Genomic DNA, 26,813 nt, shown 5'->3' with positions numbered 1-26,813 from the left:
TATATATATATAATATATACATTTAATATATATATAATAATTTTATAATTATAATTTTATATTTATATATAATTTATATTTATATTTTATATTTATATATATTTATATATAATTTTATAATTATAATATATATTAAATATATATAAACTTATATATGTATTTAAATTTCTTTTCTTTCCCTAGTAATCTCTAAGCTTATATAAAGTAGAAATCGTTTTTCATTTATCAATATGGCCAGTACTATATCTGAAGTTTAGTAAATGTGAGATAATGGCTTTTTAAAGATTTTTTGCAGCTTGCATAAAAGCATGATGGCTTTCCCCTAACATAAAATTGAGGACAAACTGTGAGGAATTCCCTCTTATGTGACTAATAGAAAATTAGTCTACATGAATTAGAAGAAGGGAGTGGAAGGTGAAATTTACAATATTCAAATACATCGATTTTCTAGTTTTAGATGATCACTTGTCTAGTAGGCATAAAATTATTCTTTTACATTGTATACTGTGTGTTCATTTATTAATTCAATAGATGTTAATATATACAGAGCTCGAGGTAAATATTTGGCAAAGTACATGTAAATACAGAAAATTGAATTTTTAAAATTTCAAATCATATAATCTTAGTTATTAAAAGGTATTGGGAATAATGAAATAGTTAAGTAATTTTACAAAATCATATGTGAGTAATAGCTTAAGAAATAAAATAGAAGCTATAGCATATGTTTCCAGAGACCCCCTCCTTCCCAGAGTGTCTCCTGGTGCTGGCTCTAATTTTACTGAAACATCTTTTGTTTCTCAGCATACCATCCTCTTTTTTATTCCCAACCACCGTGCATATACTTTTTCTTTCTCTATAATACTTCTTTCTTTAAAACTCTACCCTTTTCTGTCACATAGTCTCATTTTCTTCTTTTTAGACCATTTCTCTGTGCTTTCTGAAAGACTTATTATCTCCTGTGACACATTGTGTGAACTTCTAATAGTTTTGACTCTGTTAATTGCAACAATGATTATAGTTATAACAGTAACTAACATTCATTGAGCTCTATGTTCTGGTCCTGTGCTCAGACTATTCAAGCATCATCATGTATAATCATAAAAACCTTTATGAAGCACATCCAACTTTCACATAAGGTAAAAAAGGTTTGGTGAGATTAAGAAATTTGTTAAGGTTCCATAGATGGTAAGAATTAGAGACCCTAAGCTATGTCAATCCAAAGCCCATAATCATAAACACTACTCCATATTGTCCTCAAAGATCTACATATAACAAGCAAGCAGTTCTGCACTTTCATTGTACTTTTAGCCTCTCAAAGACAGAGACTATGCTATTTCAAGTTTTAAATCTAAACTACCTTGTGGAGGGCCCTCTGTATACTAGATGATCAATCAATATTGAATCAATAAATAAGCAAGTTATATATCAAAGGATACATGATAGAGGGATCACTACAGGGTGAACTTGCAGGATGGAGGGACTGAAGAAAGTCTTACAGGGAAGATGAGAGTAAACTGAGCATTGAAATATGTGTATGGACATAACATTGGGGACAAATTCTTAGAATCCTTGAGAACATTTCCCCATTACAATGAGGAGCAAGGCAAGTTTACTTTTGATCATGACTATTATGTGACACTGTTCTAAAGGTATAAGCCAATATAAAAAATTCGATGATATAAACAACTACAATTTTCAAAGGAAAAGGTAAAATTATTATTTGTTAATAAGAAAATTGTTTACACAGAAAACTGAAGGCAGTTATTTGAAAAACAAAATTACCAACAAAAGATAATGTAGTTAATTTCGCAATATAAAATATTAATATTCAGAAATAATTTAACTTTCTTCTATTCCAGTAACAATTATTTGGAAGGTATAGTAGAAGTAAATATTCCATTTAAAATAGCACTGAGAATAATAAAATGCTTAAATTGTACATGAGATAGACAAGATGATTTCATAGAATTTTTGTAAGACTTTGTGGTATGCAAAAAAAAATCTTAGGACATCTGGATGGCTCAGTTGGTTAAGCAACTGACTCTTGATTTTGGCTCAGGTCATGATCTCAGGTTTCATGAGATCCAGCCCCGTGCTGGATTCCACGCAGACAGCAGGGAAAAATGGAGCCTATTTTGGGTTCTCTCTGTCCCTCTCTCTGCTCCTTCCCTGCTCATGCATGTGTGCACTCTGTCTCCTCAAAATACATTAGTAAACTTAAAAAAAAATCTTGAAGAAATGGAATATTAGTCTGTAGTCCTAAGTAAGAAGAATCAGTTTTATATAAATGTTGTTTCCCCAAGTTAAACTATAAATTCATTAAATTTTAATAAATATCAGTGGATTTTAAAAAGCATTATAATAGATGATATATAGTACTTAGGAGAAAATGAACAAATAAGGTAAGTCAAGTAACTTTTGTAAAAAGAAAGGAGAGTGATTGGTTGTATCAGATATTAAAACATATAAAGCTGTAGTCATTAAAAGGGATGCTACTCTGATTAAAATATATTGTAAAGCTACGGAAGTAAAACTTTACTCCTGGTGCAAATCTTGGTGTGTGGAACAAAATAAAATCAAATAACAGATCCACATATATAGAGAAATTCAATATATAATACAGGTTAACTCTGGAGGAAAAAAATGTGTTGTTTAGAGGCAAGAGTAGGAATGAAACATACTTTTTTCTTTCTTTATGTACACACACACACACACACACACACATTCTCAGTTAGGTGCATTGTCTGTATTTTATCTTTGTAAGAAATAATGCATAGAAACTACTTAGTTGTAATACATGAAAATGTTAGCAATCTGTATCCTGTAACAGATACGGTTAATGAATAGTTTTCATTTATACTTTGTGCTTTTATTTTTGTTTTTTTTTCCAATAGAAAGAGTTCATTTACTTTATTTTCGAAGACTAGTTTCAAAATATCCCATCTCCCCAATATCTTAGATAGTAAGCAGTGACTCATATTTCTAGTTTTTAATTAAAATAGGGATAATAGTAGTCGGCATGATTTAGTGAAAGGACCATTGAATCACTTTTTTTTTTATCTGTAAAGTGAGGTAATAATGCATACCTTGAGAATGAAGGAAAACAATACCGGTAAGGTACTTAATAAAAAGTATACACTTTTGGATATCTATGCATTTCTTTAATAATATTTAATTTCTGTTTAGCATAGCATTCCTGACAGAACTGTTTTTGATGCTTAACTAACACCATCTGTGATTGTTCAACAGTTATTGATAGTCTACAATATGCAGACCTATTCTAGGAACTTGAAGAAATAGTAACTGTCATCAGACATCCTGGTAGGTGATACCAAGGAGAGTGGTGAGAAAGTAAAGACGAGGCATATAAAAGAGGATGCCTGATTTTGTTATGGGAAGTCAGAGGTTACTTCACTGAGGAGTGGACCATGGAAGCTGTATCATAAAGCTTGAGTAAAAGTTAAAGGAAATGAGGAATGGGGCTTGCATGAATCTGAGATTCCAAGTAGCACATCATCTACCTGGAGTGATACATGCATATAGAAATGTAGTGAGAATTGACGATTTAAAATTATAGGACCACGCATACTCTTGATTCTCATGATTGAGCTTTAATGCTAAAAGACTTGTGGCTCAGTCTGTTAAGTGTCCAAATCTTGTTTTTGGCTCAGTCATGATCTTAAGGTTCATTCGATTGAACCCCACATTGGGCTCTCTGGTGACAGTGTGGAGCCTGCTAGAGATTCCTCTCTCTCTCTCTCTGTCTCTCTCTCTCTCTCTCTGACCCTTCCTTACTTGTGATCTCTCTCTCTCTCAAAATAAATAAATAAGCTTAAAAAAATCTAGAAGACATTTAAAAAACTAAACTACATTGTTAGGTTTGAACATTAAAAGTCATTCGGAGAGATGGTCATTTTGGGAAAGATGGCATGGACCTATTTCTCTCTGCTCCTCCCTACTAAGTACCATTATAAACCCTGCAAATCATGTAGGGGGCAACCACAGGAAGATTCTGAAAGATAAAAAGGAGAAATAAAATTGATTTGAAATCCCAGAATTAGAGGGACAGCACAGAGGAATGGCATAGTACATCACCTCACCCAATAGAAGATGTGGCCCAGACCTGAATTGTCCTTAATTCCAAGCTAGCCACAGACAGAAGCCCAGGTGGTACATGGGTGCTTTGGATCAAACAGATGTCCCTCTGAAAACACATGACAAGCTGTGCACACTGTGGGGGAAGCACTTTTTTCTATAGCACTTCAGACCCTCCTCTCCAATAATGGATGCAGGGAAGCCAGATGGCACCCACCAGAAGGACTTCACCACATCAAGTAGCCCAACTCTGGAAGCTTCTCTGCCCCCACAGACTTAAGACATCTTTCTCCCACTAGGAGATGTTAGGGCAGTAGATGTTACTAGCAAGAGAGACTCCATCAAAATAATTGTCCCATGGGACTAAGACGCGCGCCCCCCCCCCCCCCCCCCCCCCCCCCCCCCCCACTTCAGACATGTCATGGATACCTGAGGCAGCTTATCAGGGATTCTGAGAATTGCTTTTGGCCCTAAACAGCTAGATTCTGCTACAGGTGTTTGACCAAGGAAGCCTCTTCATGCCTGCCGGCCTGAAATCTGTTACCACCAAGAGACACCCAGTGACTGAGCCTGGGAAGCATTGTTTGCCTTCTCAGGTACCAACGTCAAAGATCAGCAGCACCAAATAAACCAAGAAGACAAAAAATAACACTGATAAGGCCCAGAAAAATAAGCTGTCCCTGGTACTACAGCCCCAAAACACAGGCAAGGCCCTGCATGGTAGACCTACAGAGAACAAATTCCTGCTGAAGTAAATGATTTGTATCGATCATAAAGTCCTTTAGCATAGTATGGGCATGTAAAAGCAAATATAAAACTCCTAGATTTTTTAAATTTTATTAAAAACAATTTCTTTCAGTGTTTATTTTTGAGACAGACACAGAGACAAAGCGTGAAATGGGGAGGGGCAGAGAGAGGGAGACAAAGAATCCAAAGCAGGCTCCAGCCTCTGAACTATCAGCACAGAGCCTGACGCAGGGCTCAAACCTAGGAACAGTGAGATCATGACCTGAGCCGCATCTGAATAGTTAACTGACCGAGCCACCAGGTGCCCTGAAATTTTTGCGTTTAAAAAAAGTGGGCCAAAACCTGAACAGACACTGCCTCAAACAAAATTTACAATGCAAGTAAGCACATCATCTTCATCATTCAAATATCAGAGAAATACCACTATAAATCTATTAGGTTAGTCAAAATCCACAACACTGACAGCATTAAATGTGGATGAGGATGTGGAGCAGCAGGAAGTCTCATTTATTGCTGTTGTAATAGAAAATGGCAAGCCACTTAGGCAGATATTTTGGCAGGTTTCTAGAAAAGTAAACATACTTCTACCATAAGAACCAGCAATCATGCTCCTAGTATTTATTCAAAGGAATTGAAAACACATCCACATAAAAACCTGTGCATAGATGTTTATAGTAGCTTTATTCATAATTGGGAAAACTTGAAAACAGACAAGGAATCTTTCCATAGGTGAATGGATAAATACATTGTGATACACCCAGACAATGGAATATTATATTCAGTGCTAAAAAGAGCTATGAAGCCATGTAAAGACATGAAGGAAACTTAAATGTATACTACCAAGTTGAAGAGCTTAATCTGAAAGGGCTACATACTGTGATTCCAACTATATGATATTCTAGAAAAGACAGAACTATGGACACATTAAAAAGATCAATGGTTGCCAGGGGTTGGATGGAGAGAGGGATGAGTAGAAAAGTCACCAAGGATCTTCAGAGCAGTAACATTACTATAGATGATACCTTGTGATGGATACTTTATCCAAATCCATAAAATGTATTGCGACAACACTGAACCGTAATATAAGCTATGGACTTTGAGTGATAACAGTGTGTCCATGTAGGTTCATCATTTGCAATAAATGTTCTGCTTTTATGGGGGAAACTGATAACTGGGGAGACTGCATGTGTAGCGGTTGGCAGGATATAGGAAATATCTATCTTCCTCTCAGTTTTACTGTGAACTTAAAAATGCTCTAAGAAATAAAGCCTAAACACAGTGGAAATAAAAATATTGATTATTAAAGAGTTAATTTGCTGAAAGTCTCACCTCCTTGGCATTTGCTTATTTAAGACTTTTACATTATTTTTATTGTATAGGAATATAATTCAACAAATGTGGAAATTATATACGTAGAACTGAAGATAAAAAGGATAGATGAAGGTAGGACGTTAACATGAATAAAAATTGTTTTATGAGGAAATCAGGGCAGTGAGTTTCAAATTACAGCTATTAATTGAGAGAAATTTTCACCGTTGTTAGAATTAATAACAATGTACTAATATAGAACATATTTTGGGATGTATATAGAAAATTAAACCAGAAGTTTAATATATATTTTAATGTGACTTAGGTAGAATTCTTCTTCAATTATTCATTGAACGGTAATATTTCAGATGTATCCCAATACATTCTATTGATCATAATGATTACAGAAAAGAATTTCATTAGGTAAATTTTCCCAGAGCCAACCTTTCTTAGTGATTTTCTTGCCTACCTTGCATTTCTGAATGACTTTAGACATACACCAACTTATCTTTTATATGTCTTCAAATTCATATCCAATTAAAAGTATTAATGCCTTCCATTTGACAGTTCTTGTGCTGGGTATTTTTATAGACTCCTTTTCATTTTTTAAAATGGTATAACAACCAAGTAGTATTGGTTTCTAGAATTTTTCAAATAAAATTTAGCTAACTTCTGATCTCCGTAGTTCATTTTGTTGTTGCTCTTGCTTAATCTGTTTCTATAGATTTCTCTCCAAATATGGAGCATCTTCCTGCCCCGAGAAGCCTATATTACTTTCCTTGGTCCCACAATTTCATTTTTTCTGGTCAATCTCATTAACTCTGGTAAAAAGAAGAATACTGAGCCTCAAAAAATGCTTTTTAAAGATTACACACCCAATTAAGGAACATATAGCCTGAATAATTTTGGACAAGAACCAATTTTCTATATGTGATATTAAGCTGTGTCTATTAAAAAAATAAATAAAACTCTTTAAAAAGAACCCATATGCCATAAATGGTTTCTCTGGAACAATGGAACACATCATTTCCATTTAAGTATGCATTCCTTGAAAGAGGAGGCTAATGATGGATTTATAGAGAAAGAGATCATCAGGTAATGTTCTATTTTGACTTTAGGTATTTTGTTATCATATAGCTGGTACAGACTCTTATTTTGTATTAAATCTCCCACTGTACATGCAATTCATAATAATTTTTTAAAATTCTCATTCCTATAAGTAAGGGATATTAATATCTACATGTAATCATTATATAAAATGTTATTTTTCCTATTTTCAGATGCAGAAAACCAGGTTTCAGAGAAGACAAATAATTTGACTTTCTCACACACTTTACTAAGTATAGAGCAGTATATATTAGGACTCTAAATTCTGCCTTTTTTCCACTACTCCATGGTAGAGTAGTAGAAAATATGCACAGATTACATATAACACCCAGTGCTCATCCCAATAACTACCCTCCTCAATGGCCATCAGCAGTCAGACAACAAAATGAAATAAAAGGCATCAAAATTGGCAGAGGTCAAACATTCACTTTTTATAGATGACATGATACTCTACATGGAAAACTTAAAGACTTCAAAATACTGCTAGAACTGATGCATGAAATCAGCAAAGTCGCAGGGTACAAAATCAATATACAGAAATTGGTTACACTTTTATACACCAATACTGAAGCAACAGAAAGAGAATTAAAGAAACTGATCCCATTTACAGTTGCACCAAGAGCCATAAAATACCTACGAATAAACCTAACCAAGGATGTAAAAGATCTGTATGCTGAAAATTATAGAAAACTCATGAAGGAAATGGAAGAAGACACTGAGAGAACTAATTTAAAAACCAATAGGGAGACAGTAAATTTTAGGGAATATCTTTGTTTTTGTTGCATTTGCATATTATTAACTCATCTATTTATCCAATATGGATACCATATAAACCCATGTATTAAGTATGCATTTTTCATTTTTAATAATTTCTTATACTGTTTTAGGAGAGAAATTAAATAGTATTTAATATTCCAGAAAAAAATCTGTGACATTTTCACTGTAACTTTCAGAGCTTTTCTAATTTACAAGGGTATGAAAATTCAGGAAATTTAAGACAGAAATAGTGAGTTTGTCTAAATAAGTTCATACAGAAATAGACCTATAGAACACATTCTGATCAATCAGTTATATTTGGAAGATTCACGTAAGTTATAAAATTATTTTAGAGTCTAGTCGAAATGGCGAAGTCTGTCTTTTTTAAGTAAATAGTAAATGGAGAGTTCATTCTTTTCTTTTTATCATCCAAACTTCATTTGCAGAATAAATTTATTCAGTTGCAGAATTTCAGCAGGTATAGGGCAACTATTGAAGGAATTTGGCTTCAGTATTCTGTACGGTTAATCTTACTGTGGTCCACTTGATGGCAGTATTACACTTGGTAAAGTCATAATCCTGTTTGGTTTCCTGTGTAATAGTGTAAAGTAAGCCTTTCAATTAAAACATACATCCAGATGGCCAACAGACACATGAAACGATGCTCAGCATCCCTCCTCATCAGGGAAATACAAATCAAAACCACACTGAGATACCACCTCACGCTGGTCAGAGTGGCTAAAATGAGCAAATCAGAGAACTCTAGATGCTGGTGAGTATGTGGAGAAACGGGCACTCTCTTACACTGTTGGTGGGAATGTAAATGGGTACAGCCCCTCTGGAAAACAGTGTGGAGGTTCCTCAGGAAACTAACAATAGAACTCCCCTATGACCCAGCACTAGCACTGCTAGGAATTTACCCAAGGGATACAGAAATGCTGAGGCATAGGAGCACATGGACCCCAATGTTCATAGCAGCACTCTCCACAATAGCTAAAACATGGAAAGAGCCTAAGTGTCCATCAACAGATGAATGGATCAAGAAGATGTGGTTTATCTATACCATGGAATACTACATGGCAATGAGAAACTATGAAATCTGGCCATGTGTAGCAATTTGTTGGATCTTGAGGGTGTTATGCTGAGTGAAATAAGTCAGGCAGAGAAGGACAAATATCATATGTTTGCACGTATAGGAAGATTAGGAGGAACTTGACGGAGCAACCAGGGGGAGAAGAAGGGGAGAAGTGGGGGAAAGGGAGAGAGGCAAACCATGAGAGACTCTTGAATGCTGACAAAAACTGAGGACTGATGGATGTGGGGGGTGGAGGGGGGATGGGCATGGAGGAGGACACTTGTGGGGATGAGCACTGAGTGTTATGTGGAAACTAATTTGACAATGAACTATTTGTAAAAAAAAAAATAAATAAAAAAATAAAACATAAAATATGAGAGACATATTTTCTGCTAATGCCTATGTGGTTACAATTCAGAAATGTTTTGTGCAGGAACCAAACTGGAACATAGTAAACTGTTGCATGTCAGAGATACTCCTGAGAAAAGAAGAAACTGAGCTTTTGCAGAATTTAAAATCCACGTCTCTGACAGAATGTTAATGTCATCACTCTGAATAGTATTTTTGCTTCTAGCAAAACGTAACCGGGTACTGCATTCAAAAATGAATGTTTATTATTGGTTAAGAGGTCAACAGACACGCTTAAAACTTGAGGAATCATGACATGTTTCAGCAGAAGAACTGACCACTAATAGCAGGATAAGATGTTTCTGCTTTTGTCTTAGTGATATGATTTAGTAGGTCAATCAAAGCTATCAGGTTAGCTCCCTCACTAGAAATAAATAGTAAACGGACATTTCCTGCTTCTCAGTTGTTAGAATTGTTGGAAGTTCTGTATAATGGTGCTTATCAGAAATAGAAAAATTACCCCATCCTGATCATTAAAAAAAATGTTAACGCAGGATACGTAGGTGATTTTAGTTAGTTAATCACCCAACTCCTGATTTCTGCTCAGGTCATGATCTCATGGTTTGTGGGATAGAGACTGGCATCAGGTGCCACTTTGTGCGGAGTCTGCTTGGGATTCTCTCTTCCTCTCTGACCTCCCCTATTCGTGTGTGTGTGTGTATATATGTGTGTGTGTGTTTGTACAAATAAACCTCAAAAGAAAACATTACAAAAATTCAACTAAATCAGTTGTCTATAAAGTGATTCAGAAAAATGTGAAGTCTTTTGGAATCATCTGATTTTAAAACCTAATCAATGAAACCTTTGTGAGATCTCATTTCTTAGCTGAAGTTTCATTGTAAGAGGTTTTTTTTTTTGTGAAATGATAATATTTTGATGTTTTGATAATTAGCATAAATAATATGGCAAATAGTCACCTGAATATGGTGATTTTTTTCCCCAGAACCATCTCATTTTTATGCAGTACACATATTACCTCAGCTGGGGTTTTAGTCCTTGCTTCCTTCTCTTCCTCCTCCTTTTCATTCCTTTTCTTCCTTGTCTTCCCTTCCCCTCCCCTCACCTCCCTTCTCCCTCCCTTCCTGTTCCTTTCTTTCCTCACCTGTTTTTAGAGAGCCTGTATGTACACATGTGGAGGTCAAGGGCAGAGACAGAAGGAGAATCTTAAGCTAGGTGTGGAGCCCATGATCTCACAACTGAGAGCATGACTTTAAGTATAGGTTTGAGGTTTACCCAGCTGAGTCACTCAGGTGCCCCTTACTATTTTAGATTAAAAAAAAAATAGAAAAAGGTATGTATTTCATGTAGTCAAAATGTTTCTTTTCGGAGCCAGGCGACCCTCCACCACCACTAACTAGCAGTATGATTTTGGCCAGATTATTTAAGCAATTTCATCTTGAAATTTGAAATTATTGGAGTTGTTTGATACATGGAAAATTCTCACATAACAATACCTGGTATCATAGCTTTTAATAAATGCTAGTGATTTTTTCTTTGCTAATAGTAACTTGAACAGAATTAACAGTATCTAATACTTGAGAATTATTTGTGGCCTAGTGCATTTAAAAATATATCCTAGATGCACCTGGGTGGCTTGGTCCATTAAGCATCCAGCTTTGGCTCAGGTTATGATCTCAAGGTTCATGGGATAGAGCCTGTGTAGGGCTCTGTGCTGACAGCTCAGATGCTGTGTCTCCCTCTCTCTCTGTCCCTCCCCCATTTGTTCTCTGTCTCTCTCTCTCAAAAGTAAACATTAAAAAGTGAATAAATAAATAAAATATATTCTAAATACTAGCAGAAAAATCAACTTGATATTTTACACTGATCTTTTTTGCCTATATCATTTTATATTATATGAATTATGTTATTAAAATATAGGATATTTTATGAAGAAAACTATTTTGGAAGAGAAACTAATTGAGGTTTTATAACAGCAAAAATAAATTTTCAAGAAAATCTGCATAATTTCAGTTAATTGAAAACTGGTGACAAGACATATTAATTCTTTATTGGGTGGGATGCAGATAATGAGTATTTAAAAATGATAACCAACAAATAAATATTTATTGATATTAAGGCACTTAGATCATCATAGCACATGCCAGAAATTATAAATGATCACTTCATTCATAAGATATTTTAAAAAGAGTTCGGATATATATACTCTAAGAGCCATACAAAGAAAGTTAAATAAAATGTGATGACAGTAATTTGATGTCATATGGCATCATGTGTTCAGTTGCCAAATGAGCATCGTAAGGCAAGATGTATTATGAATTGAGAGGAGAGATAGTGTGCCTGAACACTACTGAACATGATTAATGGAAGAGAGATTATATTTTAATTCAGCCTTGAATAGTAAGATTTGAATAGGAGTAGCATAAAAGACCATCTGTGGTGAGGAAGTGGTATAAGAAATCATTAGTTTACATTGCTCAAAAGGGAGAATAATGCTAATAAAGCAATTTTGAATAAAAATATAATGTCGTAAAATCCCTTAGAAATTGTAAAACACTATAAAATTAGTTATACTGGGTACTTTCAAAAATCATCATTTAATTGTGCAGAAGGTACTTATTCTCTAGAACCAGTAGTTTGTGTTTATTGAGCGTATGACATCCAGAGAACATCAGAGTGTGCTGGTTTGTAGGGTGGGATTGGCCTCCAACTATAGTTTTGTGGTGAATAAATTAGGTAATCAATAATCTATACTTAATGTGAATCAAAAAGCATCCACATATGCAGCATGTGTTTGTTCTGTATAACAGGGATCTTGGGAAAATAAAGGTTTATCAGTCGTTTCTGGTCTTTGGTCTGGTGTGGTCCATGAGTTCCTTTGGTAGAAAGGAGCTCTTCCTGACTGTGTTTCTCTCAGTATCCACTTACCCACCTGATATTGGTCAACTCAATGCATGTGAATTGCTATATAGGAAATAATATATTCCTTTACAAATTTTGTGCATCCTCATAGTCAACATGAAGAGTTGATTAAGTTTGTTGACAGTGCTCTTACTTTCATCATAATATTTGCATTTACTCTGAGACCATAATCAAGAGAAACAAAATAGAATGATTTTTACTACACTAATTTACATAGCTTGTTGGTATATCCATACTTCATTTTGTGCAGGTGAAATAGTTAAAGAACATACAAATGACTTTATCTCAACATATCTGGAATCTAAGTTTCTCAAAATGAGTCAAACGAAGTTTTTCTAAAACATGAAAATCTCTGTCTTTCATTTCCGAAGATAGTCACTCTATTAAAAAGATTAAAGTATTTAAAGTATTAAAGTAATTAAAGTATTAAAATTTTGGTTTTAAATTCTGGTTTTTCCATTGTGTGACATATGACACGGTCTCAGTGTCTTCATCCACTAAGTAGAAATAACATATGTATATGTGGAAAAATTTGTGTTTACTTATAAGGGTTAAATGAGATAATAATTGTTAATATTTTTAATATGACCTCAGGTCCCAGCCGACAGTGTGTATAATACTCTGTGATTATTAACAACCATAGTGAGTGGAATGTGTTCTATTATTCTCCATTGTTTCCTTCTGCGCATTCTCGCTCTCTCTCTCTCTCTGTCATTCTTTCCTTTTCCATCTGGTCTACAATATCTACCTTAAATAAATGTACAACTTTTTTTCTATCTGTCCTCTTTGGTTGTTTTTCTGGGAAATTTAGATTACCTCCGAATGGGAAAAGATAGCCTATACCTCATGATAAATATACAGTAAACTCTTAATCAGTAGCATGACAAGCCCAGAGGATGTTGGGGGACACTTCTTGATGGATTTCTCATGTTACTTTTTTCAGACTCCTTTTCAAGGATATTCGTATAGTGAACAATCTGTCTTGGAAGATATACGTGTGTGTGTATGTATGTGTGTGTTGTATGTATAATTTAATTTTAAATTGGCTAACATACAGTATGCTCTTGGTTTTGGTGGTAGATACCGTAGTTCGTTGCTTACATACAATATCCAGTTCTCATCCCAACAAGTACCCTCCTCAGTGCCCAATACCCATTTCCCCTCTCCTCCAAACCCCTATCAACCCTCAGTTTGTTCTCTGTATTTGAGTCTCTTATGGTTTGTCTCCCTCCCTCTTTGTTTGCATCTATTTTTTTCCCCTTTCCTTCCTCCATGGTCTTTTAAGTTTATCAAGATCCACGTATAGTGAAAACATATGATATTTATGTTTCTCTGAATGACTTATTTCAATTAGCATAACACCTTTGGAAGATATATTTAGCATCTCTTTCCTGAACAAAACAGATTTCTTTACCCTCCACTATAATAATGTCCCCCTCAGAACAAAGTTTAGGCAGGCTGAGTTCTTACTTTTAAAGAATCAGGTTCTTGGGGTACCTTGGGGACTCAGTTGGTTAAACGTCTGACTCTTGATTTCAGCACAGTTTTGTGGGATCAAGCACTGCATGGGGCTTGCATTGTCAGTTTGGAAACTGTTTGAGATTGTCTGTCTCTGTCTGTCTGTCTCTCTCTGACCATCACCCACAACACTGTTTCTCTCAAAAGAAATAAATAAGCTTAAAAATAAATAAAGGATTCAGATTCTCTAAGCTCAGTGTTCCTTTCTGGTGGTATACCTTTGCAAGTCTCTTGTTTATGATACAGGCATTTTGTGTCATTGTCAGCATTAATGAAACTAAGTTTTTGCCAGAGAATACAAGCACATAGAGTATTCTCAGACCTTCTACAGTTCTTGACAGAGATTGGGGAAATGGAGTGAGTTTTGATGTAAAACAGCTAGAATGCCAAATTGGCATGCAAAAGTTATTTAACATAAACTCATCTGTCCAAAATTATATCCACAGTTTAAGAAAATATTTAGTATTTTCACATATTACAAAAAAATGAAAATGATATAAAGTGATTTATAAGCAGCAATATATGAATTGCCTGATTTGGAAAGATCAAAAGCTGTTATTGAAAATGAACACATATTACTCTCTAATTTTTAAATAGAATCTCTTTCTTCACAATATTAATATGGTACCAAGTTAGAAAAGAGTCCCAGTTAAATGCTGTCCTGCCCTGACTCTGTAAGGAGGTCCGCACAGCCACAAACGTCCCTCTTCTGTTTTTGGTCCTCTATCAACTCATCTTTGACTTGCCAGGGGCTTTCATAAAGAGAGGATATCACTCTATGGGCTGCAGTCTGATTGCGATGAACCAGACTTTCTTCCTTTGCAATAACCACAATGTGCCATCAATAGCTTTTTCAGGAAATTCCTTCCAAGTTGTGTAAGTTAATTTTGTCTGGATTTGTAGATTTCCCTAGCAAAATTGCAAATTTGGCAAATATACGGAATTCAAACGGAATTTGGATCTCAGATATTTAACATTTAATACTGCATTGACTATTGCACTGTGTTTACAAGTATTGATCCATTAATCCACATGTTAATTCTGTTATCCTTTTTTTTTTTTTTTTTTAACGTATGAGACAACAGAAGCAGTAAGAGTCTACATAACTTGCCTCAAGTTACACAGCTTATATATGGCAAAGCTGGGACTCAATATGAGTAAAGGGACATAAGCTTCATAGGGCCTCAGTATTTATTTTTGTTTAGATTGATAAATTTTAGATGACTTCTGTCCTTACCAGTTTCTGATAAAGCATTGCCATAGTACTTTCTAATCATTTGATTGTATGATCTCCCTAACTAGACAGTAAACACCCTGAAAGTGGGAATATATTTTATTTACGTATTAAACTGTGTGTGTTTCATTTTTATACTCCAATTCCTGAAGGGATACTGATAGACTTTTTGGCATATAATAGGTGCTCCATATGCTTGTTAGCCAGTATCATTTTGGTCCCTAAAGTATGCCAGATTTTTAGAGGAATTCTCCTTGCTTTACATTTCCTGATTTGCAGTGTACTCGTGTGTTTGAGTTTTACTCAAAAAGTAAAATGAAATAAGACAAAAAAACTGCTTACCCAGATGCAATTTGGCTTACCTATTGTGATGCGGCAAATATAACTTTTAAAGTGAAAGAAAAAAAATCAAGATTATTAAATCCAGAATGTGCCTTCCAAAAGAAACTAAAGAAAATTGTCAAATTGAAAAAAAAAGAAATCATTATATGACTATATAAACTCCAATTTAAACTTATATTATAATTTGATTCTTTTTTGTAATTATCTCTAGTCTGTTTTATTGTAGTAGAGGTTTTCTGTAGAGGTCTAATGTTGCCGGTTATAATGTGGAAGGCTTCTCTTTTAAAAACATGTTTATTCTGGGGTGCCTGGGTGGCTCAGTTAGTTAAGCATCTGACTTTGGCTCAGGTAATGATCATGTGGTCCATGAGTTTGAGCACTGTGTCAGTCTCTGTGCTGCTAACTCTTTGTTCTGATGACTTGGAGCCTGAAGCCTGCTTCAGATTCTGTGTCTCCTTCTTTCTCTCTTCCTCTGCCACTCATGCTCTCTCTGTGCCCCTCAAAAATAAGTAAATATTAAAAATATTTTAAAAACATGTTTATTCTATAATAGGATGGGATAATATTTTTTTAATTTCCATGTTACATCATATTTTTACTGTTGTGGTATCCTCAAAATAAACATTTTAAAAAAGAAAATGGTTGGCGTGAAGACATAACTATTAAACAAAAATTATAGTTAATATCTAAAAGGGAAAAGATCTCCATCTTGGAGTTCTTGAGAAAAAAATTGAAGAAAACCTTTTTTAAAGGTCAAATTAAATTTTGAAAATATCAAAAAAATAAAAAGGAAAATTTTAAGGTATTTACAAATACACACAAATAAAAATATACATGCAGATTTTGCTCCATGAGTTCTCTTTTCTTTTTCACGAGGAATACAGCAAAGATCACATGAGTGTTAAAATAGGTTTAAAAAGGGGAAATTGGAAAGCAGACTGGAGGAAGAAGAAAAAAGTGAGAATATAAAATGAGAAAATTAAGAAAAGATTGATGTTAAAATGATAGTGAAGTAGGAACATAATTCAAAATAATAGGGGGTCTGGGTGGCTCAGTCAGTTGAGAATCTGACTCTTGATTTTGGCTCCAGTCATGATCTTAGGGTCATGGGATCAGCTATAAGATCTTAAGATTCTCTCTCCTTCCCTCTCTACTCCTGTATCCCACTCGTGTGTGTGCTCACACTGTCCCTCTCAAAAAGAAAAAAAAAAGAAAACACTATCTATAGATATATTGCTTTTCTGTCTCTATAGCAATGTTTAGTTTGCTATAGATACATCTGAAATTTCTTAGAAGCCCAGGACAAGGGAAAAACTTCTCCAAAGACTTCTATTCACAAGGGACGGCCTTAAATTTGCAGATCACATATGAGGTTAGTAGCCTGGTTCTAAGCGTGGAATGTGTGTGTGTGTGTGTGTGTACGTGTGTGCCTATCATATGTATGTGTATGTGTGTATATGTACATGTATACATTTCTGACTGTCTTCTATTTTTCTTTCACTTTCTACTTGAATCAGTAAAAGCTGTACAGACTTAAAGATCACAGTTTAAAGAATTTGTGATTATTTTTAATTGTTTAAATACATATCTAAATATTTCTTGCTAGATAATCATAATTGATAAGTGACTCTTTCCCGCCATGGCCTTGGTATCATCAATAATACCTGTGAGATTATCTTCACATTATTTCTCTTTTTGGCATATTATTATGACATTAATGGTGTGTACATAATAATTTCTTGAATGTTATAGCATTTTTATTTCATTCTTTTCTTAGTCTAGGCTAAAAATTAAATTTCAAAGGTAAAAATCATAAAACTCAATTTTTCTATAAAAGGCATATCAAAGATTGATTTAAACCTTGATAACCAGTAAAGCTGTTCAGTATTCATAGCCATGGTAACAGTAAGATTTAAAATAATGGCAATAGCATATCTATCATGATGTTATATTCACAATGTTATTGTTATATGTCATTGGTGGTTTCTTTCATAAAATTCCATTTCCAAATTAAAAAAAAAACTACTTTATATACAGATTCCTTTGTACAACCGAAGATAAAGATGCCAGTATTTTAATCACATTGGAATCTATTATTGTCTATTTAAAATTTTTTTTAATGTTTTATTTATTTCTAAGAGAGAGAGAGACAGCGTGAGCAGGGGAGGGTCAGAGAGAGAGGGAGTCACAGACTGAAACAGGCTCCAGGCTCTGAGCTGGCAGTCGGCACAGAGCCCGACACGGGGCTCGAACCCACGAACCGCGAGATCATGACCTAAGCGAAAAGTCGGACGCTTAACCGACTAAGCCACCCAGGCGCCCCTATTATTGTCTATTTTAAACAATACATTTAAAGTAAGTGCTTAATTAGTCAGGTTTTCATTATGCCCAGAGCAAAGTATATTTTTGTGACATGATCCTGTCTAGTTTGTACATTTTATATGTAAAAATTTTACTAACTGAACAAAAAAAATGGATATTCCTAGGGCTCCTGGGTGGCTCAGTTGGTTAAGCATTCGACTTGATTTCGGCTCAGGTCATGATCTCATGGTTCGCTGCCAGTGCAGAGCCTGCTTGGTATTCTCTTTCTCCCTTCCCCTCTTTCTCTCTCTCTCTGTCTGTCCCTCCCCTGCTCTCTCTCTCTCCACCCCTCCCCTGCTCTCTCTCTCTCTCTCTCTCTCTCAAAACAAATAAATAAACTTTTGAAATGATGGATAGTCATAGAAACCACATATAGACAGCTAGGAATCTTCCGTGGTAAGATGACAGAATGAAACGAGATCACAGAATTTCCTCAACGCACAATTTTGAAAAAGGTGTGTACTAGTCAGCAAAATCAGAATAAAACATTTTCTTAACCTATAAGCATACAAGCCCGTGTCTTTAAAATGAATCTCTTAGGGAAGGGCAAGCAATCATTAGGGAAAGCCAGTGAAAACTCATGTACACTATATTGTAACAATTACATAATATTGATAAAATTGTCAGTATTAAAAGAATAAGATTAAAAAATAAATGAGATTAATGGTAATTATCTACTATTGCCAAAACAACAGAGGAAAGAAAGGAACAAAAGAATGGAATAAATAAATAATCACTTTAAAAATTACCATTCTGGAAATGGTAAGTTTTTCACTCTGGAAAATAACAGCAACAGTAACGAATGGAAGGAAATTATACACAGGAAATACCGTGCATTTAAGGGTAGTGAATAAGTATGTAGGCTTCATAAACCATACTGATTGGAGTTGAATGCCAAGTCCAGTGTGATCTGAGGCAAGTAACTTAATACATCTGTTTTCTAGTTTTCTCAGATCTTATATATGAGGATGATAATAACATTTTCCTCTAGGATTTTTGTGGGAAAATTAAACATGTTTTATTATAGAAAGTGTCTAGAAGGTAGTCAGTGCTTATTAAGTTTTAGCTAATCATATTATGTCTTTAGGAAAGCTTAGAGAAGAAAGGACAAAAAGATGCAGTGGATAAATTAATTTAAAAATAAGCCATCGATGATAAAATAATATAGCAACAGAATTAAATAGGTTTTGTGGAGCTAAGAATATAAAATGAGCCAGAAAGGAAAAAAAAAAAAAAAAAAGCAAGATCTTTGCAGGATTAAACGTAAGTATAGAAGTTATGACTGAAAACTTAGTTGGTGACAGAGATGAAAACTTCCAGAAAATAGTCCAAGTAAACACAGAGGGAAATAACAGCAATTAAAACCCTTGGTAAGGACAAACTCAATGGACAACAACATTGAAAATGATCAGGATGAGGTCTTTGAAGTAAAGAATTTAACAGAAATGAACAGGAAAAAAAAAGTCCCAAAAAACTAATATCAAAAATTACTGAAAGGAAACAAAAACAAGGCTTACATAGTATCTCAAGAAATGTGATGCAAACTGTTATAGGGAGTACCTATAAAATTTCTGAAAATCAGGAATAAAAAAAGAATTCTGTAGTTTTTCAGACATTAAGCTCACATCCTTTTCAAAGGGGAAACATTTCTCAGACTTCTACAGAAGAATATATAATACTTTAAGATAATGAATTAATAGATACAAAGTTTTGAGGAACAAAGAAACATAATCTGAGAGTTTATACATCTGGGTTTTCACTCAACTAGAGGCAATCTAAGTGTTCAGACAGAAACTTAGGTAAGATGACACCCATGATTGCTTATAAGAGAAATAAAAAACAAATTAAATTCAGACTACCTGGGTATGAATGAATAAGATTATGTAAAAAAAAAAAAAGGGGGAGGGAATGGATGAGATTAAATATACATGGTATGTGGTGTAATGTGTGTGTGTGTGTGTGTGTGTGTGTATTTATAGCTAATCCGTGTTTTTAAGCAAAACCTTATCCATTCATATTTGGTTGATAGGATTGTATCAGAATATAAAACAGGGCAAATGTTATAAGCCTGGTCAAGGTAACAATAACAACAACAGTAGCAGAAATAATAATAATATAAAATAACAAATTCAAAATTATGAGTTGGGGGAAGGCCAAAAGGAATATAAATGTACTATTGTATTTTGTTCATCTTTCCTAATTCAGAGTCCTTACCTACTACATAAATTTGATAAAATTTCAAAAATAACAGTATGTCTCACCTAAATTTCTAAAGACCAGAAAAAGAAAAAAAGTACATTATCAAAATTTGATATATGTATTTGTTATTATGCTAGTGCCACAATGATTTGATTACTATTACTTTGTAACGTAGTTTAAAATCAGGAAGTATGATGCCTCTAGTTTTGGTCTTCTTGTTCAAGATTACTTTAGCTCTTCAGGGTCTGTTCTGTAAATTTTAGGATTGCTTTTTCTCTTTCTGTGAGAAATGTCATTGGAATTTTGATAGAGGTTGCATTGAATTCGTAGATCACTTTGGGGAGTATGAACATTTTAACAATATTATTTCTTTCAATCCATGAATACATCTTTCCAGTTATTTGTATTGTCTTCAATTTCTTTCATTAATGTTTTCAGTGTAGAGATCTTTCACCTCCTTGGTTAAATTTATTCCTAAGTATTTTTCTTTTTGATGCTGTTGTAACTGGGTTTGTCTTCTTTATGTTTTCAGGTAATTTGCTACTAATGTATAGAAGTGCAACCAATTTTCATGTATTGATTTTGTATATTGCAATTTGAATCCATTTATTAGCTTTAACAATTTTTAGGTAGTATTGTTGGGGTTTTCTATGTATATGATCATGTCTTAGCAAACAGAGAAAATTTTACTTGTTTTCCAATTTTGATACTTTTTATTTCTCATTTAATCACTCTATCTAGGATTTCCAGTATTATCTTAAAAAGAAATGTGAGAATGGGCAACCTTGTTTTGTTCCTGATCTTGAGATAACACTAGCTGCAGGCCTGTTATATGTGGCCTTTACTATCTTGAGATACATTTCTTAATTACATGAGCATTTTAAGGAAGAAGACTGAGGGTCCAGAGCCCTAACCTTATTGTTATTTGAGTCTTTTAACTGTGTTCTGTAATCCCTTCAACTAAATATTGAATTAAAAAACACCCTTCTTAATTTTCTCTTTCAAGACAAGGATTTAAAAGACTTGAAGGTGATTATAGATAATAATACTGTATTGTTAATCTGAAATTTGCTAAGAGAGTAGATTTTAAGTGTTCTTATTGCACACACACACACACGCACGCACAAAAGGTAACTATGTGAGATGATATGTTCATTAGCTTGAGAATGGCAACCATTTCACAATGTATATGTTTAAAAACATTGTGAACCTTAAATATGTACAATTTTTATTTTCTTTTTTTTAAATATTTTTATTTATTTCTAGCAGCGAGAGAGAGAGAGAGAGACAGCGTGAGCAGGAGAGGGTCAGAGAGAGAGGGAGACACAGACTCTGAAATAGGCTCCAGGCTCTGAGCTGGCAGTCAGCACAGAGCCCGACATGGGGCTCGAACCCACAAACCGCGAGATCATGACCTAAGCGAAAGTCGGACGCTTAACCGACTAAGCCACCCAGGTGCCCCTACAATTTTTATTTTCAATTATACCTCAGTAAGCCTGGAAAATAATTTAAAAAATTTAAAATTCATTGAGGAGGGGCACCTGGGTGGCTCAGTCATTAAGTGTCCTACTTTGGCTCAGGTCATGATCTCATCGTTTCTGGGTTTGAGCCCTGTATGGGGTTCTGTGCTGACAGCTCAGGGCCTGGAGCCTGTTTCAGATTCTGTGTCTCACTCTCTCTCTCTGACCCTTCCCCACTCGTGCTGTGTCTCTCTCTGTCCCTAAAATAAATAAAAAACAAAAAAAAAATAAATTAAAAAGTGCTGAGGAATTACATTTTAATGAACAAGAAGCTGCTAAAGTATTTCTTGACATATAAGAGATAGTACTATTTTTACAGTGATAGGCAAAAAAACCCCACCATTTTTAAACAGAACTCTAAAGTTGTTGGCAAAGTCTGTCTCCACTCTTTTATTTAGCCTTGCCTTCCTGAAAACTGGTAACATTGAAAGTCTTAGCTTTCCCCCAGGTAAATGAGTCTCTGATTTTGTAATTTCAGGCTCTTTGTGCTTACGGAAGGGTTATTTTTTAGGGTAAAGGAACAGTATGTATATCTCATTGGCTGTCACCTGCTTGGCCTTCAGACGTTGTTCCAAAGCTGCCATTTTCAAACTATAAATATATGATAGATGAACTTAATCCATAATTTATTAGGATGAATTATTTTACTACATAACCATAAATTTTCCTCTTAATACCTTGGTGATAAATTTGAATAATTTGTGCATTCATTATTATTCAGTTAAAAGAAAGATTTGTTTTAGAAAATGGGGGTTTCAGTGAAGGCTAGACTCCTGAGGGTCTTTGAAAGCACTCAGTCTAGGATCATGGGGGGAGCAGAGCCATTTAAAATGTTTTATAAGGTTACAACAAAGTAATGATTGGACAGATAATATATTTTAGAATTCTTCTCTGACTGTAGTTACTAACCCCTTGTGTTACAGGAAAAAAAAATGTGGTTTTGTATATTCATTACTACTATAAAATATTTAGTTGTTCTTTCCTTAAGACATTTGGAAAAGACAAATATGTGTTTATTTTCTTAGCAGCATGTTTAAACATAATATGACCTTAGTGTTTTAAAAACTTGAGAATGATCTGGCATAATAAAACTTTTGCCAGTTTATTTGATACAAATTAGAGAAATATCACAGCATCATATAATTTTTGGTTAATTTCTTAGTTTTAGGAGCTTTACCTACAGAATTATTTATAAAACCTTAATCAAATTAATGCAAGTGTTTGTGTTCTTGTTTAGTTCTTGTTTATTTTATATATATATATTTCTATACATTTTATATCTATATCTATATATAGATATATATCTATAGATATATATAGATATATATAAAAACAGTACGCAAGGAAACATGTTGGTTATCAGAGTCACCTGGCGTCGGCATCTGCTACCACATGGACCTCTGGGCTGTGTTGGCTGCTGTGCCTGGCGTGGCAGGTGCCTACATCTTTCTTTACAGCTTCAAGTTGATCTTTCCACATCTGCGGTTTCTGTGAAGATGTCACTCTTCCCACATCAAAGGGGGTGTTTTTAAATTAAGCATATGAGAATAAGAGGGTAGGTTTTTAGAGCTTCTAAAGCCAGATCTCAAAGCCCCCAAAATTGTCTGTTGATTTTCATTGATTTCTAGAAAATTACCATTGATGGTAGGTTGCTTTCACATTGTATAACCAAAACATCAAGAAGAGGGTATAATGATCTTGAATTAAAAATAAATGCATTCACATATTTTATGTGCTTGTGGCCATCTACATCAGCTTTAAGAGTAAATTTGAACATAATTCAAAATTTAATGTGTTTTGTATGCCTTCTGTGGGAAATTTGCTTATAAAAATCACAGTTTGCGTTTTATTTTCTAGCTTATTACACATTCTTTTAAGATAGCCCATTTTAAACAATCCTTTTTAAAGGATAAAAGCTTTTCAGATATTTTTCTTGTATGAAAGACATTCAAAAGCCTTACCTTATGCACATAACATTTTAATCATGGTTGCAAAGGATTCTGCAAATTTAAAACTCCTGCTGTTTTTTTATTGTTATTTTTATTTTATATTTTCATTTCCCTTTGAAGCATGTGAAATTGCAGGAGGTGGAGTATTTAATTTTGACCATGAATTATTCAGAATAAACCCAAACCTTGCCTATAAATAATTGTCTAATTTTATTCTGATGTTCTAGCATCATATAAGGTACAGCTGCATATAGCTTTATAGGGTATGTGATCATCTTGTCTATATTTTAGGGAGATGGTTGGAGAAAATGAATTCAATTCATCTCCTTAAAATATCCCTGCTCCAAGAAATCCATTATTCTTCCAGAAAATAATCCCTGTATTGTCTTTTTTTATCACAAAATTGTGAAGTATACAGATAATATGCCCTTCTGTAATTAACCCTTTTGATTTTATATTTCTCCATTATATTAGTATCTATAATTGATTAGGTAAATAAAATTTGTTTATATATCATTACTATGCCTTAACAACACATGATGTTTTACACATTTTACTTCACTTTACATAGTGATTTAACTTCATTATTCAAAATATGAAGAGGAGTTTATACATATAAAAACAAAAAATGAGTAGTAATTAACTGAAGAAAATATTTATAAAAGTGGCTAATGTAAAAGCAACATAGCAGCAAAAATATTGTTGTCTAATTATATTATATTATTAGGATTGGGAATAATTTGAAGTTATAAGAGTATTGGAGATCATCTAATTCAAGCTGTTTTTATTATGAATGAACAGACCAGGTTAGTAGTACTATAAACTGAGCCCAGTGTTAGGATCAGGGTTACATCAAAGGTCACGTGATACCAAAGATTTTTTTTTTTTTTTTTTGCTGGTAATAATTTGGTGAGAACCATGTGAAAAATCATCCTTAGAGCATTTCATGTGTTAAGTTACTATAAACTAATGTGGATAACTTAGGAAAAAAATGAACATGATTGGAATTAATTTAGAACACTAATGAATGAGGGGCACCTGGGTGACTCAGTGGGTTAAGTGTCTGACTATTGATTTTGGCTCAGGTCATGGTCTCATGGTTATAAGAGCGAGTCCTTTTCGGTCTGCATGGTGGACTTGGAGCTTTCTTGAGATTCTCTCTCTCTTCCTCTTTCTCCAGCTTTAACTCTCTCTCAAAAAACAAAAGAAACAAAAAACACTAATGAATTCACCCAAACACATATATTCAGAAGAGAAAATACAAAAATAAACTAATAAACTAAAATCAATCTAAAAATCTTTTTACATATGAACCTATACATATGGGTCTCTGAGAGCTGATATCTTGTTTAAATACTAGTCAATGGTAATTTTTGGACTGTTGGAATACACTGTCCTGTTTAATTGCCATTTGCTTTCTTGGGGTACACAGGACTAGAGGATGCAGTTTCTTCTATTAGCCAAAAGATGCTTAAATCTAAACTAAAAACTCACAACCTAAGGCTTATATGACCACATAATGCTATGTCTTAGTCTATGTAAGTTGTTCAATAAAAATTTGAAAATGTGTACCTTGCTTTGAAAGGAACAATGAGAAATGGTTTAAAATTTGAGTAACAATGAGGGGCGCCCGGGTGGCTCAGTCGGTTAAGCGTCCGACTTTCACTCAGGTCATGATCTCGCGGTTCGTGGGTTCGGGCCCCGCGTCGGGCTCTGTGCTGACTGCCAGCTCAGAGCCTGGAGCTTGTTTCAGAGTCTGTGACTCCCTCTCTCTCTGACCCTCCCCTGCTCATGCTGTCTCTCTCTCTCTCCTAGAAATAAATAAAAAAACATTAAAAAAATTAAAAAAAAATTTGAGTAACAATGAAATAGTCGGTAATGGAAGAAGAAAGCTATTTTGTGGAAAGGATGATATATGAGTGGGAATACAGAAGGGGAATGTCTAAGTGATATTAGAGCATGGTGTGATATGTTTTATAGGTCATTTAAAAGAAGCTATTTCAAGATTAAATTGTATAGCATTCTGAATATTGTATCAATAATCTTAGAATAGATTCTTAATTTTATTAAAAGGTATTACAGATTTTTGAATTGACAAGTTATATGATATCTGGTGTTTAAAAGACATTAATCTAAGAAAAAGACATTAATCTGATGTTTAAAATGCTTCATCTGATCATAGTATGTGGAACTCACTAAAGAAATGGAAGAATACTTCCTATCTCTATGATTTGACTATTCTAAGTACCTTATATGATTATAATCATATAGTATTTGTTTTTTTGTGACTTTTTTTTGTTAGCATGTCTTCAAGGTTTGTTTTGTCAGAATTTACTTACTTTTAAGGCTGAATAATATTACTGTATATATGTGTATATATGTGTATATATATATATATATATATATACCACATTTTGTTTATCCATTCATCTGTGGATGAGCACTGAGTTGCTTCTACCATTGGCTTTTATGAATAATGCTACTATGAACATAGGCTCAGGAGAGGGTAAATGAGGAGTTGTTTTTTAATGGGTACAGAGTTTTAGTTGCAAGGTGAAAAGGGTTCTGGAAATGGATGATGGTGATGGCTGCACAACAATGTGAATGTACTTAATACCACTGAACTGTACATTTAAAAATAGTTAAGGTGGTACATTTTATGCTATGTGTATTTTACCACAATTAAAAGTAAATCAAAGAAGCAAATAAATATTTTAAAAAATCTAACATAAAAGAAATGAAAAAATAGAGGTGATAACTACTTCATTAAGTAAGACATGGGATAATAAGGGTGCAAACCTTATTAAAACATACTATTTAGGCATCTATTTTTTCAATACATTCTCCATTGAAAATCTGTTGATTTCTAAGTAGTATATCATATCAATCAGTGATTATTGGTGTAGTGTGTGTGTGTGTGTGTGTGTGTGTGTTATGGACTGTGTGTGGTGAAGGGAGGACAATTAAGGTGAAGATTATCATATATTGCTCTAAGTTATATGATAGAGTTGTGTTTAGGCATAAAGACATATAACTCACTGTCATTAGGAAGGATTTTCTAGAAATGATGTTTTATAGACAAAATAATATCACTCTGGGGCACCTGGATGGCTCAGTTGGTTAAGCATCCAACTTCGGCTCCGGTCCTGATCTCATGGTTTGTGGGATCGAGCCCTGTGTCAGGCTCTGTGCTGGAAGCTAGCTCAGAGCCTGGAGCCTGTTTCAGATTCTGTGTCTCCGTCTCTCTCTGATGCTCCCTTGCTCACGCTGTCTCTCTCTCTCTCATAAATAAAACATTTAAAAATTTTTAAAAA

The 26,813-nt window shown here is 34.0% G+C and overlaps 1 protein-coding gene across 2 annotated transcripts in view; it reads left to right on the top strand.

The window, feature by feature from the left end:
• The window catches only part of CCSER1 (coiled-coil serine rich protein 1), a 667,442-nt gene that overhangs the window by 188,434 nt on the left and 452,195 nt on the right, over positions 1 to 26,813 (top strand). The window lies entirely within an intron of this gene.

This window comes from Hyaena hyaena, unplaced genomic scaffold (assembly GCF_003009895.1).
Source record: "Hyaena hyaena isolate Hyena2069 unplaced genomic scaffold, ASM300989v1 scaffold_255, whole genome shotgun sequence".
NCBI classification, from domain to species: Eukaryota; Metazoa; Chordata; class Mammalia; order Carnivora; family Hyaenidae; genus Hyaena; species Hyaena hyaena.
This window is presented reverse-complemented; position numbering and strand designations above follow the sequence as displayed.